Raw genomic sequence first — 16,057 nt, 5'->3', positions numbered from 1 at the left:
CCTATAAATATCAAATTTAAATGTAATAAACATCGGAAATACATTGGTCTGTGTGCATTGCATGAATATAATGTACAAGTTTCACGTTTTGAATGGAATTACTGAAATATTTTCAACCTTTTGATGATATTCTAATTTACTGGCCAGCACCTGTACGTTTGAGTTTGCTACCACATTGAATTAAGAACAAATTCTGTCAAACTGACAGAGTTATAGTCACTTTAGCATGAGGTTGACTAGCTCTGGTGGCCGTTATGATGTGCATCTGGTGTGGTTCATGCGAACTATCAATGTGAAATTCTTAAGCAAAGCCCTTGCTTGCCCCACATGAGGCTTGGAGTGTTGATGGAGATGACCCTTACCTATTCAGACACCAAATTCTTGCTCAATATCTATAAAATTGTCTAAGTTGTGACCATTTTTGTGTTGGTGGTGGCAGCCATCTTGGATTGGGTTGGCTTCAAAGGTTGTAGATGTACATCCAATAAAAACTTTCTGAGAGAATCACATAAATCTGTTGTTTGAGCAACTAAGACGCTACATTTTGGCCCAACATCTGCATAAATTGACTTGAACCCTTTGTGTGTTGGCAAATGGTGGCCATCTTTAATTAGATTGACTCATTGTTTGATTGTTTTGCTAACAGACAGTTAAACTCACGCAGATACCAATACTATTGCCTGCCTTTAGCTTTTTTTTTTTTTGTGGTGGACATTGAAAATGACTCTCACCAAGTTAAGAATGATCGGCTAGTAGAATCTGTTGCTTCTAAAAGCAGCAAAATCAGCAGTTTAGGCTCAGCCTTGGCGATAAGGTTAGGAGCTCCGTCGTTGAGCTACTGCTCCACCACGTCAAAAAGGAGTCAGCTCAGCTGGTTGAAGGTCCCACTGAGATTAAAAACCTAATTTTCAAAGGAGTCCTGGCCAAGAGGGATCTGATCAGGGAGCTTCCTGGATGCCTCCCTCTGGAGGTTTTCCAGGTATATCCCACTTGAAGGAGATCCTGGGAAAACCCAGTAAATGCTTGAGGGTTCCTCTCTGAATTGGAATTTCAGAGCTTTCCTCCTGGACCCATTACCCTAAAGCAGTACTTCACTGACAAAAAAATGTTTTTCATTTTTATTTCTGATAATACCTCTTATGATGAATTACATAAATGGAAACCATGTTCCCTCACCCGGACGTGGGTCACCAGGGCCCCCCTCTGGAGCCAGGCCTGGAGGTGGGGCATGTTGGCGAGCGCCTGGTGGTCGGGCTTTCACCCATGGAGCCCGGCACAGCCCGAAGAAGAAACGTGGGTCCCCCATCCCATGGGCTCAACACTCAAGGGATGGGCCAAAGGGGTCGGGTAAAGTGTGTGACGGGTGGTAGTCGAGGGCGGTGACCTTGGCGGTCTGATCCTTGGCTACAGAAGCTGGCACTTGGCACATGGAATGTCACCTCTCTGGTGGGGAAGGAGCCTGAGTTGGTGTGAGGTTGAGAGGTTCTGACTAGATATAGTCAGACTCACCTCAACGCATGGCTCTGGCTCTGGAACCAGTTTCCTTGAGAGGGGTTAGACTTTCTACCACTCTGGAATTGCTCCCACTGAGAGGCGCTGAGCAGGGTTGGGCATACTAGTTGACCCCATCTTGGTGCCTGTACGTTGGGGTTTACCCCAGTGAATAAGAGGGTAGCCTCCCTCCGCCTACATGTGGGGGGACGGGTTCTGACTGTGGTCTGTGCTTATGCAACAAACTACAGTTCAGACTACCCACCCTTTTTGGAGACCTTGGAGGGGGTGCTGGAAAGCACTCCTTCCGGTGACTCCCTCGATCTGCTGGAGGACTTAAACACGCACGTGGGCAATGACAACGAGACCTAGAGAAGTGTGGTTGGGAGGAACGGCTCCCCTGATCTGAATTTGAGTGGTGTTTTGTAATTGGACTTCTGTGCCAGTCATGGACTGTCCATAATGAAGACCATGTTCAGACATAAAGGTGTCCATATGTGCTCTTAGCACCAGGATACCTTAGGCCGCAACTCGATGATCGACTTTGTTGTTGTTTCATCTGACCTGCGGCCGCATGTCCTGGACACTCGGGTGAAGAGAGGGGCGGAGCTGTCAACTGACCACTACCTGGTTGTGAGTTGGCTCAGATGGTGAGGGAGGATGCCGGTCAGACCAAGCAGGCCCAAACGTATCGCGAGGGTCTGCTGGGAATGTCTGGCAGAGTCTCCTGTCAGAAGGAGCTTCAATTCCCACCTCCGACAGAACTTCCCAAATGTTCCGGGGGAAGCGGGGGACATTGACTCTGAATGGACCCTGTTCCGTGCCTCCATTGTTGAGGCGGGAGACCGGAGCTGTGGTCGCAGGATCGTCGGTGCCTGTCGTGGTGGCAACCCCCGAACCCGCTGGTGGACACTGGCGGTTAGGGATGCTGTCAAGCTGAAGAAAGAGTCCTGTCAGGTCTTTTTGGTCTGTGGGACTCCAGAGGCAGCTGATGGGTACCGGCAGTCCAAGCGGAACGCGGCTCAGGTGGTCGCCAAGGCAAAAACCCGGGCATGGGAGGAGTTTGGTGAGACCATGGAGCAAGACTTCCGTACGGCTTCGAGGAGATTCTGGTCCACCATCCTGCGCCTCGCGGGGGGGGGGGGGGGGGGGGGGGGGGGGGCAGTGCGCTACCAACACTATCTATTAGGGATGAGCAAACGAGTATCCGGTACAGATAAAGCATTTTTGACGAGTATGAGCATGAAACGAGTAAAACTCCTAAATATCTGTAATCGTGCTGAAGGAAAATCCTCATTGGGTAACTAACTGTCTTCAGGTTCTGTGATTGGCCAGTCACATAGAGCGCCCGCCCCTCCCTACACACAAAACTCTCTAGCCGGCTGGGAGCGCAGTCCGTCCGGCTTATCCACACACACAGACAGTAACAGATCTCGCTGTGATTGCTTCACTGTTGCTCACGTTTCTTCAGTTTTCCCTATGTTTTCTTCAGGTCGCCTCTTTTTCGGTTGAATATTTAAAGTTACTTTTGTCGTAACTTACCTGGTGCATTTGACAAGACAGAGCTGACGTGCTGCATCAGTCACTACCTCTGCTCCGCTCAGGTTTTTTTTTTTACTCCCTCTCTCTCCCTCTCACCCTCTCTATCTCTCTCAGACACACACACCTCAACCCACATTGTTTTGTTTAACTTTGTGTGGCAAAATGCCAAGAACGTTAAGAAAAAAATCAGTTTAATCAAATTCATGCACTTAAATATTAATGTTCTGATTTTATTGAAACACTTGTTCTGTAATAGTTCCTTTACTATTGTGATCAAAATATTTAATCTCAATTCTGAGGTTGCTCTGTAAATAGTTTTCTAATAAACAACACACATAGGAACTTCTGATCAATCCATATCAATTTCAGACTTAAAATAATATATTGATGTAAACCACGCCCGCTTCCGGTTAAATCACGACCACTTCCGGGTTATGCCACGCCCATTCTGAGTACAGATACAGATACAGATAATTTAGTTGGTTGAACAGATACAGATAGTGGTGTACTCGCTCATCCCTACTATCTATAGTGGGGACGGTGTGCTGCTGACCTCTACTCAGGACGCTGTGGATCGGTGGGCAGAATACTTCAAAGACTTCCTCAATCTCACCGACATGTCTTCCAGTGAGGAAGCAGAGTCTGGGGACTTTGGGTTGGCCTCTCAAATCTCTGGTGAAGAGGTCACTGAGGTGGTTAAAAAGCTCCTTTGTGGCAAGGCTCCAGGGGTGGATGAGATCCGCCCGGAGTTCCTTAAGTCTCTGGATGTTGTGGGGCTGTGTTAGCTGGCGCGGCTCTGCAATATCGCATGGACATCGGGGGCAGTCCCACTGGACTGGCAGAACGAAGTGGTGGTCCCCTTATTTAAAATGGGGGACCGCAGGGTGTGTTCCAACTACAGGGGGATCACACCCCTGAGCCTCCCTGGTAAGGTCTATTCAGGGGTTCTGGAGAGGAGGGTCCGTCGGATTGTTGAACCTCAGACTCAGGAGGAGCAATGTGGTTTTCATCCCGGCCGTGGAACACTGGACCAGCTCTATACCCTTAGGGGGATCCTGGAGGGTGCGTGGGCATTTGCCCAACCAGTCTACATGTGTTTTGTGGATTTGGAGAAGGCGTTCAACCATGTCCCTCGGGGTACCTGTGGGGGGGTACTCCGGGAGTATGGGGTGCCAGGCCCTCTGACACGGGCTGTTAGGTCCCTGTATGACCGGTGTCAGAGCTTGGTCCGCATTGCCGGCAGTAAGTCGGCTGCCCTTTGTCACCGATTCTGTTCCTAACATTTATGGACAGGATTTCTAGGCGCAGCCAAGGTGTGGAGGGCATCTGTTTTGGTGGTCTGAGGATCAGGTCTCTGCTTTTTGCAGATGATGTGATCCTGTTGGCTTCATCAGAAATCCTAAATCCTAAATCTGAGACCATGGTCTTGATTCGGAAAAGGGTAGAATGCCTTCTCCGGGCAAGTGGAGGAGTTTAAATATTTCGGGGTCTTGTTCACGAGTGAGGAAAAACTGGAGCATGAGATCGATAGGCGGATTGGTGCTGCATCTGCAGTGATGCGGGCGTTGTACCGATCTGTCGTGGTGAAGAGAGAGCTGAGTCAGAAGGCGAAGCTCTCGATTTACCAGTCGATCTTTGATGTTTTATCTCCACCAATAACACAAACCTGAAGGAGTTCTGCTGTGTGGTTGAGTTGCTAATGCTAATGGTTAGCAATGCCAAATATTTGAGTTGCAGTAGCTCAACAGGTTGAGCGGGTTGTCCAGTAATCGGAAGGTTGCAGTTTTGATCCTGGCTCCGGACAGAGAATTCTGCTGTTGTGTCCTTGGGCAAGACACTTAACCCACCTTGCCTGCTGGTGGTGGTCGGAGGGACCGGTGGCGCCTGTGCTCGGCAGCCTCGCCTCTGTCAGTGCGCCCCAGGGCAGCTGTGGCTACATCGTAGCTCATCACCATCAGTGTGTGAATGTGTGTGTGAATGGATAAACGATACACTGTAGTGTAAAGCGCTTTGGAGTCCTTACTCTGAGAGGCGCTATACAAGTGCGGGTCATTTAATACGGCCATATACTTTCAAAGTATGTGTAGAAACAAGTTACATGAGTAATCCTGAGTACTCATTTATCAGCTTAGAAAATAAATATGAGAATATCTCAAATTTCTGAGTATGGAAACAATTACATTCAAGTGCCCTCTTATCAGCAGATTCAGACATAAATCATCTCAATTTATGGGACCACAAAAGTAAACGGAGTACTGACTCTCCTAACAAAGATCAAAAAGGCACACCTAAGACCTGTAACGTGCCAAATATTTGAGTTCTTGGAATCGATTCTGAATCTTTATAAATAAGAATCCCGATTCAGACTTGAATCAATTTTTTTCAGCACCTCCACTAAATATACAACCAGTCGACGAGGTGTCGGTGCTTTACAGTGCTGCTGTGTGCACAAACAGACTCGGAAATGTACAGCTTCAGTCTAAACTGTAAACGCGGCGGCTGCTTCCCAACAGAGCATTTACATGATTTATGCATCATTAGTTTGAACGCACCCCACCTTCCGCTCGCTCCGAATACGGCCTCACATTCTGGACCGTTGTGTTGTCTTGTTACCAGAGAGCGAAACTGCTTATTTCACGATGCTCCGCAACGCTGTTCACAAAGCTTATCTAAAAACAGAATTCAGCTAATGCATAATGTGTTTCAGAGGGACCAATGAGATCAATACAAGCGTATTATTAATACGCCTTTGGTGTACGCCAGAACCCCCATAATCCTTCATTTCTACGGAACTGTGCATAACTTCAGCACATTTGCATACAGCAGGTTTTCTTGCATTGCATCACACCATTTCATAACCCTACTTAATTCAACGTCGCTGCGTGTGTCTTCAAGCTAATTAGCTGCAACAAAAGTGGGCGAACACGAGAAACTTCTGCAGGATTTGCAACTTTTAACAAGGTGAATCGAAGCTCCTTTCCTGCATCTCCCTTGAACCAGAAAGTGCACGCAATCTTAAGGCGTCAATAAAATCTGATGATGTGCGAATCGAAGGCAGCTGAACAGAGAGGGCAACGTTTAAACTTCTTTCATTTTTCTTTGCGAGGTGATTAAGGCCGCATATCTCCAGTGCTTGGAGCGGTCAATAGATTTTTCTGTCTTCTTCTTTTATAGTCATAAAAATGATTTCTAGTCAACCAAGCTTTTGGAGTACGGCCTTGGGGTTTTGTTTATATTTTACAAGCGCTTTTGTTTTGTTGGAGTCTGAAACTGGCTTCACACAACAGAAAAGAAAAAAAAATGAAGGGAATTCTAGAGAGAAATAAAGAAGCACCCCTTTCCTCTCTGGCGTTTGACAGCTTAAACATGGAAATCAGACCCAAAAACACTTAATGTGTGTGTTTTTTTACATCTGGAGATGCGTACGGTGCACGCCTGCTCAGCTGTCTTGTCCGTGACAAGAGTCTGGCGTGACTGCACCTCACCGTGAAGCGAGACAGGTGCGTGCTCGCTCCTCCGTGCGCGTTTATGTCTGTGAACATGTGCGAGCGAGGCAGACGTGAAAGGCAGGAGTCCCATCTGTTGTGGTGTAATGACTGTGCTATTTGGAGGCAGGAAAGGTTCGGTGCGGGAGCAGCTGGTACCTCGCCCAGTGACCTTTTAGCATTCCTCCTCTCACCATCTGACAGATGTGTCAACTCGATTATTTCAAAAGCCCCCCCCCCCGCATAAATACACGATGGCGAGAGAGCTCCCTGCCCCGATGTAAGCCGAAGAGGGGACGGGTCGCCGCAACGCAGGTTCACCGAGGTACAGGCGGATGAGACGAGAACGTAAACACTTTTAATGCTCGCAAAGGGAATGAAAAAACAATCGAATTTGCCTTCTGTGGGCAAAGCACATCATCACAAAGGTGAGCACAGGCCTCACCCCTGTTGTTGCATCCCTGATTCCCTGCGTCAGCCACTTTCCTCCACTCTCTTTCTTTTCCCATCATCTGCTAAATAGCTGTTGAGCTGCTGGTATGAGGCTTGGTAAAATGGGTACAATGGAGGGGAATTGAATGCCACTGTGGCTCGGGTGCCCTTGGAGCGCAGCTATTAGCCGAGTACGTGCAGCGGGTGGTTGGGTGGGGGTGCGGGGGGGGGGGGGGGGCCTCAGGTGCAGCTAGGAGGCCGCCGATGGACTCTCATCCCCTGGTGGAATCCACAGTGTGTGTGTGTGTGTGTGTGTGTGTGTGTGTGTGTGTGTGTGTGTGTGTGTGTGTGTGTGTGTGTGTGTGTGTGTGTGTGTGTGTGTGTGTGTGTGTGTGTGTGTGTGTGTGTGTGTGTGTGTGAAGGAGCGGGGGGCTAATTGACTCACTGAGTGATTGGGGGACTGTGAAGAGGCGACCGCAATCAGACCTGCCCTGATAGAGTTTGATGCCTCCCTAAATAGTTTTCAAATGGAGGAGCAGGTGCTGCTTTTCCAAAGCAATCCCCACTGCCCGCGTGCATGGGAAAGGAAAGTGTGTGTGTGTGTGTGTGTGCGTGCGTGCGTGCGTGTGTGTGTCCGTGCATGGGCACAAATAAAAATGCATTCAGGTAATTGTGAAGCATTTGTGTCATTAAACGATTGTTGTTGTTTTTTTTATTAAACTAATCAGAGGGAAAGTGAAAACAACGGGTGCATTGTGTTAGTTTAAAATTTACATTCTGAAAATTCTAAGTCGGCTCTAAACCCAAAAAAACGAGTTAAAAGGTGATAAATTGATGTGACTGAGGTGAGAGAATACAGATGAAGGGATGAATCCACAAAGGAAGGCCTTCATTTGGTCGTCTCCTCTGTTATGAATGACTTGAGTTGAAAACCCTCCAGTGCTCTTGAGCAAAACTGGTGGGATTTGAACTGGCCTTGGACAGTCCGGGTGTCATGGTCTGCGTCTGCGTCTCACCTCATGTGTCTCCTTTTGTCCTCAGTCGTCTCTAAGTGCTCCTTTTGTGTCTTCTAGCGCCCTCATGTGTCGTGTCTGCGTCTCCTCATGTGTCTCCTGGTGTTCCCCGTTTGCCCTCTAGGTTTCCCTCCTCAGACTTCCCTCTCCCAGGTCCTGTGCTCTCTTGGCCCCCTCTTAGCCACGCCCCTGTAGTTTCTTTCTGTAGTGTTTTCCTTTAGTGTCAGCTTCCCCTTAGAATATTAGTTATGGTTCATGCCTTCTGGTCTTTTGTTTTCTTCTCTTAGGTCATTTCCTTTGTTACAGCCTTTCATTATTTAGTGTTCTCTTCCTCCTCCCTGAGTTAGTAATTGTATTCACCTGGTCCCTCTCCCCACACACCTGCAATTCATCTCCCTCTCATCTTCCCAGTCTATTTAAGCCCTGTCTTGTCACTCGGTGTTTGTTGGTTCATTGTCTTATGTGTTGCGTTGTTTGTTCCCCTCTCGAGTCTCTCTGAGGCCCTGTCCACACGTAGCCGGGGATCTGCCAAAACGTAGATATTTTCTACGTTTTGGCCTGTCATCCACACAAAAACGGAGTTTTTTCACACGAAAACGGATCTTTTTAAAAACTCCGGCCAAAGTGAAGATCTGCATTTTCTCCGTTTTGGGTGTCTGCGTGTGGACAGACAAAACCGGAGTTTTAAGGTCCGCAGCGTCACTTTCCGCAACAAAAAATGCTGACATCACGTGTGCGACCTGTGTTTACACTAGCCGACAGCATGGATGCCCTCAGAGCTGCGCTCGCTTTATCAATTGTCCAAGTGCTTTCTGCTTGTTTGTTTTTGCAAGCGGAATTACTGCTCCTTGCGGAAGACCACAGACGAAGGACGAGGTTAAGAACGGGGGAAGTACTGCCTCCTACAGGTCTGGCATGTCCTTAACAACGTATTTATCCGGGTACGTGTGGACAGAGTTTGTTTTTAAAACGCGGTGGTGTGGATGCAAGTTTTTGGAGGGGCGGATATTCATTTTCAAAAAACCCCGGCTACGTGTGGACTAGGCCTGAGTCCCTGCTCATGTGTGAGCTTAGTTAATTTTGAGTTTTATTCAAGCTTTTGAGTATTAGTCTTATTTTGTGCTTTGGACTTTTCAGCACATCCACCTTAAATAAAGGAATTGTTTTTTCTTAAGACCTCTCCTGCCTTCGAGTCGTTCTGGGTACTTCTGCATCCCGGGTCCAACCTCCTCTCCTCAACGTGACACCGGGAAGTGTGAAATTGACTTCATCAAATCATGTCCAGTCCTCTTGATTTTACCAACAAGCCCAGCTGGTTTGGGCTTGTTAAGGGAGGGTCATACTCCGGGATGGGAGGAGAAAGAGATACGGGGAAGGCATGAAAACAGCAGCCACTGGCTTTGCGTTACGCCACGTGGATGTTACGCAGCAGATCTGCACCTGGTGGAAAGTCGGGGTGAAGAGGAAGTTACGCTACAGATCCGGGTGGTCCTGGTCCACATATGCTGCGTTATTCCTCCACCACTCAGGTCAAAAGTGAGCGGACATGAATTTGGACGATCTAGCCTTCCTATTTATTCCTGCACCTACCTCAGCGTATGTCCTGTCACCTAGAAACCTAGAAACCGTCTCGATGCTGAACAGAAGTAAAAAGTTCAGTTCAGTTCAGTTCAGTTCACTCTATTTCAAACATATACATTCACCAACATTTCATAAAATCATTCCACGCAATTGTTTGAAAAGGAGTAGAGAGAAGTGTATACTTATTTAGCCCTACCCCCTCAGGTTTACATCCTCATCATCAAAATTTAAACAACAAAACAGTTACAATGCCTTCAAAAAACAAAACAAAAAACCCACAAAAAAAATAACAATAATAATAAATAAATAAAATTATCATGTTCAACTAGAACTATATTTAGATTTTCTAATTTGTAGAATAGATTAAACATCAGTTTACATGCCGTCCTGGGTTAATTGCATTTTCTTCATTCTTATACTTATTTAACATTTCTTTTTTGAGTTTTATTTTAAACTGGTTTACATTACTACTATCCTTTATTTCTTCTGTTAACTCATTCCAGAATTTAACGCCCGCTATTGAAATAGACATCCTTTTCAATGTTGTCCTTAGTCACTATAGAGCGGTGAAGTCGACTAGTGACTAGTTCATACAACCCCTGCTACTGCTCCCCAGAGTGTTCTGCAGCATAATCAGCACGTTCTCTTTGAACTCGATATCAAATTTTCGCCTCCTCTTTGTCTCCGCACGGTTGAAGTTACCCTCGCGGTCTATCACTGGCAAATCAAAAGTGAGACGGATGACACAACCGCCCCCCGTGGTACTTCCCTGTTACCACATTCCACCCAGCCACAATAAAATACCAGCCATTAGTCACCTCCGCCGACTCCGACACCGGCCAAAATATGATACCCGGCCGTTAATTGAATACAGGCTAATATTAGAGGATTTACGGTATGTAAATTAGATTTCCCTACAAATGACTTGGACTGAAAACAACTGAGGACTTGATGGTCTCAGTTTTATTGGGTTTTAGAAACTCATGACAGTAACACACCAACATGATCCATCTGCTTTATGGGGTTCTCTCAGAATGTGAGGAGGACATAATATGATACCCGGCCGTAAATTAAATACAGGCTAATATTAGAGGATTTACGGTATAATCTGGCCACGACCCCTAGACAGAGCTCAGTTGTGGGGCAGAATCAAAGGTTGTCTTTCAAACTGTATTCTGCTCATAAATTGGACAACGCTAGGACCATTCCTTGCACGGCAACGGTCCCTAACCCTAACCCCCAACAGCCAAGGTGACATTTTTCATGGGTTCATTTTGTACGGCACTGTAACTAAATTAGCACAGAGGCTTTGGTCTACTGGGTCAGGACCGCGCGCCGTAACTGCGTCCGTGCGTGGACTCCAGCCTCAATGCTTCTGTCAGAGCAGCAACTAATCCCCATCTATCATCTCCATTGATCTCCACTAATGACAGATGGATGTTATGGATGGGGGAGACAGATTGCCCTCAGCGCAGTGTGACATCTCAGGGAAGGTTCAGACATCACAGGCCGTGCGTGTGTGTGTGTGTGTGTGTGTGTGTGTATTCTCTGGGTCTGCTGGAATATTTGATGTTTGATTTTGCCTGATAGAGAAAGGCTCACATCTGTTTCACTACAAAAACTCAAAAATAATCAAACACACACCAGCTGGAAGAAAACAACAAAGCCCCATAAAGAACGCAGACTGATCTTTTTGAAAAGATGTCGCTTATTTTATTGTCTTCCTGATCTCAGTGTTGATGGAATTATCAGAGAGCCACATCTGTCTCTTTTAGACGTTAGACACCTAAAACCCCATTTGAGGATCTGGGTCACCGACCCAGTCACTCGTGTAATGCGCCCAGACACCATCCAGATGTGGAGCATGTGGAAGGAGGCGAGGAAGCGGACCTTCTTCTGTAACATTTAGTTGAATTGTTGCATTTTGTATGGGTGCTTTGGAGGAAGCCAGTGAAACAGATGCACGTGCCATGTGAGCACCTCTACTGATATTTAATGGTCGTTGGGACTTATCAGCTGAAAAAGATGCACTGCTAAATAAACACAAAGCTAACAGGAAAATGAGCTAAATCACCTAAAAGAGTGTAATATGGTCATTTTATAAACAAAATGGCTGCCTTTTGCATACAAAGTGATGGTCACTGCAGTTTTTTACTGATGACCCTACATTTGGCTGCTTTTTAAGTTAGTTATTAGCTCATCACTACGGGGTGACTCTTTTTCCCTCCTTTGACCTTATACTGCTCTACTGGTAGCATGAGGACATACCTGGACCCTACAGAGACAGTCCTGCTCCACCAGGATCAGAAGGTTTGCTGTCTCCAAACACTGGAGGACATTTCAGGAGCCATCAGTTACTGTTGGACAGCTGGACAGGAACATCCAAGGTCCTTAACCAATTAGAAGGTCCGGTATCTGCTTCTTTGTGCAAGGAGAAACACGATGAGTCCTAACAGAGAGGGCATTGGGGTAGAGTTCTGAGACTGAACCCTTAATCCTCTCTATTGGTCGCTGTGCTCACACCATGCAACTTGCCAGAGAATACCAGAACTGGCAGGTCCGATACTGGTGCTCTGTGATTTGATGGGATGGGTGGTTAGTGTCAGTCTGGGGAGGCAAATCTATAGAGGGACGGACAGACCTGAACAGGTAGGTGTCAACGCTGGTGCAGTAGGCCCTGAGTTCCTTAATGTGCATGAAAAAGCCCGGCCTCATGTGACAACAGTAGACCGGCAGTTCCTGGAGGATGAAGGCACTGGCACCGTTGACTAGCCGCCACGTTCACCTGACCTAAATCCAACAGACCATCTTGTGGATATAATGTTTAGATCCATCTTGTGGGGCGACAGTGGTGGAGGAGGTAAGTGCCTGCCCAGTAATTGGAGGGTTGTAGGTTTGAGCCCCATCTGTTGCAATCATTGTGTCCTTGGGCAAGACACTTAACCTGCCTTGTCTGCTGGTGGTAGTCAAAGGGACCGGTGCTCAGGAGCCTAGCCTCTGCCACTGAGCCGAAAGGCAGCTGTGGCAACATCGTACCTCATCATCACCAGCGTGTGAATAGGTGAATGACACTATATCAAATCCATCCATTTTCATCCGCTTATCCCTGAGTCGAGTCGTGGGGGCAGCAGCTTACGCCGAGAGACCCAGACTTCCCTCTCCCCAGCCACTGGAGTCAGCTCCTCCTGGGAATCCTAAGGCGTTTCCTGGCCAGTCAATAGACATAGCCCCCCAGCGTATCCTGGGTCTTCCCTTGGGTCTCCTCTCGGTTGGACGTGCCCAGAAAACCTCACTAGGGAGGAGTCCAGGAGGCATCCTGACTAGATGCCTGAGCCACATCAACTGGCTCCTCACAATGTGGAGGAGCAGCAGATCTACTCCAAACCCCTCCCAGACAACCGAGCTCCTCACCCTATCTCTGAGGGAGAGCCCAGACACCTTGTGGAGAAAACTCATTTCAGCTGCTTTTATCCGCGATCTCATTCTTTTGGTCACTACCCAAAGATCGTGACCAAAAGGGTAGGTATGTAGATCGACTGGTAAATCAAGAGCTTTGCCTTCCGGCTCAGCTCTCTTCCCCATGACAGACCAGTACAACGCCCGCATCACTGCAGACGCAGCACCAACCTGCATATCGATCTCGCGCTCCAGGTTTCCCTCACTCGTGAACAAGACCTCGAAATACTTAAAGGTGTGGTTTACTCGTTGATTCAATACATTTGTAGTGTTTTATAGTGTAAATCAATGCCTTATGAGTTGTAGCATCATGGAAGGTCCTCTAATTTGTGGCAAAGGTCACATTTACCCAGCTGGGTCAAACAGTGCTTTTAAATCCACAGATTAACCAAGGAGCCATGATGTCTGGAAGAACATATCACCTATCTGCTGCTGTTCCGTCCCAGGAGGAGGACACTTCAAGTTCACGTTGATAATAATTACATAATAATAATTAACTCATTCACTGCCAGTCGTTTCCTGGTCACTAACGGCCTTCGCTGCCAGCGTTTCTCACCGTTTTTACTGTTTTTTTAAGAGTCACAGAACGTTGCGCGCTAGGATGATGTCGACGCTAAAACAACCAAAACAAAGAGGAGACTCACCTCTTACATCAGGAAGAAGCCGCGTGTTTCGAGCGTTATCCGTTCTTTCATAATCCGTTGTCGAATTGTGATCGGCAGACGCTTTTCCGGTTCGCGCCTCACTTTTTTTTACAGGAACGGCCCAAAACGATCTCCAAACACATGGATGTGTTGCTTCCTGATCATGTGATCTGTGACGTATGCGGATGAAGATCGGCTTCAGGGCTGAGATGTTTGTTCTCTCAGCGCGGGGGCTCGTTCCAATGCACAAACAGTAAAAAAAAATGCTAATGACGACGTCATTGGCAGTGAACGGTTGGATCTAAAATGACGACTGTAGTCGTCAATGGCAGTGAATGAGTTAATAAAACTCATTGAGTTTATTACTGTTTATTATAATCATCATAAATGATCATTTGGTTCAGTATAAGGGGTTTTAATTACATGAAATGAATTATTATGCTTCGGGGATAATAATGATTAATTATGATTATGGTTGAGGACAGTAAAAGATGTGTTCAGCAAAGGTCAGTTCACCTTATCCATCTAACACAGAGTCCAGATAAACAATAACTGCAACACATGTTTTTGACGCATGACCAAGCTTTCTCGCTGAGACAGTGGGAGTGTCCTGAGAGCTTTGTAAAAGGAACCATCACAGCTTCACGTTCAGTTCTTGAACCAACATCACTGAGGAATTGAACGGCCGTCCCTAACCTCTCCTGCTGTTCTGTCACGCTGATGAGAATAGCTAAGAATAAACATAACTGTAACCAGCTGACGAAAACTCTACCCAGAGTTATTGATGTCTGAGTTAAGTTAAGACGAGAAACTTCCATCCCGCCAAACGCTCGACAACTGTGTACCCGGCGACATCTCTGGACCAGAGGATCGGACACTCACGTCTTCCCTGCCGGACCGAGTGTCATCTTGGATGGACACCATCCTCCTGATCTCCGGATCCACAAGAGGGTCTCCTGTTTGGGTGAGGTAGAACACAGGAATGCGTTTGATGCTGTTGTAACGTGAGGAAGTATGGGTTTCTGTGCCAAAGGTCGTGTTTGCCCGGCTGGGTCAAAGCTGGGTCATGTGGCACCTTCACTCACAGATTAAGACCTAAGCTGCCAGCAAGTCTGAAGGACTCCACAACATCCAAACACCTGCATCTCCAGAAGAAGGACTTCACACACAGCCTAGTCATAATAAAACAGAGTCTTAAGCTTTCTTTGTTTATTAATGCTAAATAATTATTTGATCAATTTGCTCATTATAAATGTATTTTAATCAAATGAATGATTATTATGCTTTGGGTAATCATAATGAACTATAATGAATCAGTATACTTAATTAAAGAGAAGTTTTTCGGTAAGGAGTTCAGTTCAGAACAGATCGGGGAGAGCTGAAGTGCGGAACGAACGCCACGGGGAAAGGAGCCCGGCAGGCTCCTGTCCTCCCACCACGCTGTTTCTGTCAAGCCAGACAGAATAGCTGAAATGCAACCTGCTAACGCAGACTCGTCCCAGAGTCTTTTGATTTCTGAGTTAATTTAAACATGAGAAAGCGCATCTGCCGAAACGCTTCAGCAACGTGTACCGAGGTCATTTCTGGACTGGACTGTCGCACACCTTCGTCTTCTCTGTCAGCCAAGGTGTCATCTGGAGAAACATCCTCCTTCGCGGTCCGGATCTAAAAGGGTGTCCTAAGTGCGGTGAGGCAGAACACAACCAGATAGCGTTCTGATGCTGTTTTTTCTAATAAGAACTAAGTTTAATTGCAAAACATCATTTTTCACTCAGTTCACCTTCCCTCTCCCTGAAGCAACCTCAGACACCTGCATGCACGGATTCATAATTCCATCATCCTCAATCTTAGCACATCCAACACAAGGTCTATTTGAGCAAGCTTAAAATAACAACTGTTAATGATTGTCCAAAAAGGTTGCCAATGTTGATTGTTTTTCTTATGATTGTCATTTCAGATCGTTAGTTTAAATTGAAGAAATAAATCTCTTAAAATTTAAACTTGCCTTTTCATTGAACTGAAACACAGACAAACGGATATGATCGTCAGTTTATCGATGAAAACAACCTTTGGGTCTTCTTATCTCCATAACATTTGGTTATTAATTTGTTAAAATTAATATTCCAGATTATTATGTAGAATGGTTCATCTTTCATAAAAGAGCCAAGAACCATTACGCTACACTGTTTTCTCTAAGTGAAAGACTCAGTTAGGCGCAAAACATAATTTTCATCCAGAACGCTTCCTCTCTCTCTGAAAGAAATCTTCTGATACTTCCATTCATGCATCCAAACTCGTATTTTCAATTTAGCTTCCATCCAGCCACAGGTTTGCCTTTTTAAAACAAGTTTCATATCAAAGCTGTTAAAAATTGTCATTAAATTGTCATCCATGAATTGTCGTTTATAATTGT

General features: G+C 46.3%; 2 protein-coding genes across 2 annotated transcripts in view; one reads left to right on the top strand and one right to left on the bottom strand.

Moving 5' to 3' along the window:
* Positions 1–16,057, top strand: part of cap2 (cyclase associated actin cytoskeleton regulatory protein 2) — a 306,371-nt gene that overhangs the window by 221,349 nt on the left and 68,965 nt on the right. The window lies entirely within an intron of this gene.
* Positions 1–16,057, bottom strand: part of triqk (triple QxxK/R motif containing) — a 183,260-nt gene that overhangs the window by 137,330 nt on the left and 29,873 nt on the right. The gene's annotated exons all lie outside the window — the stretch shown is intronic.

The sequence above is a fragment of the Nothobranchius furzeri genome, chromosome 19, assembly GCF_043380555.1.
Source record: "Nothobranchius furzeri strain GRZ-AD chromosome 19, NfurGRZ-RIMD1, whole genome shotgun sequence".
Lineage (NCBI taxonomy): Eukaryota > Metazoa > Chordata > Actinopteri > Cyprinodontiformes > Nothobranchiidae > Nothobranchius > Nothobranchius furzeri.
The sequence above is the reverse complement of the archived record's forward strand: the minus strand, read 5'-3'. Positions and strand labels throughout refer to the sequence as shown.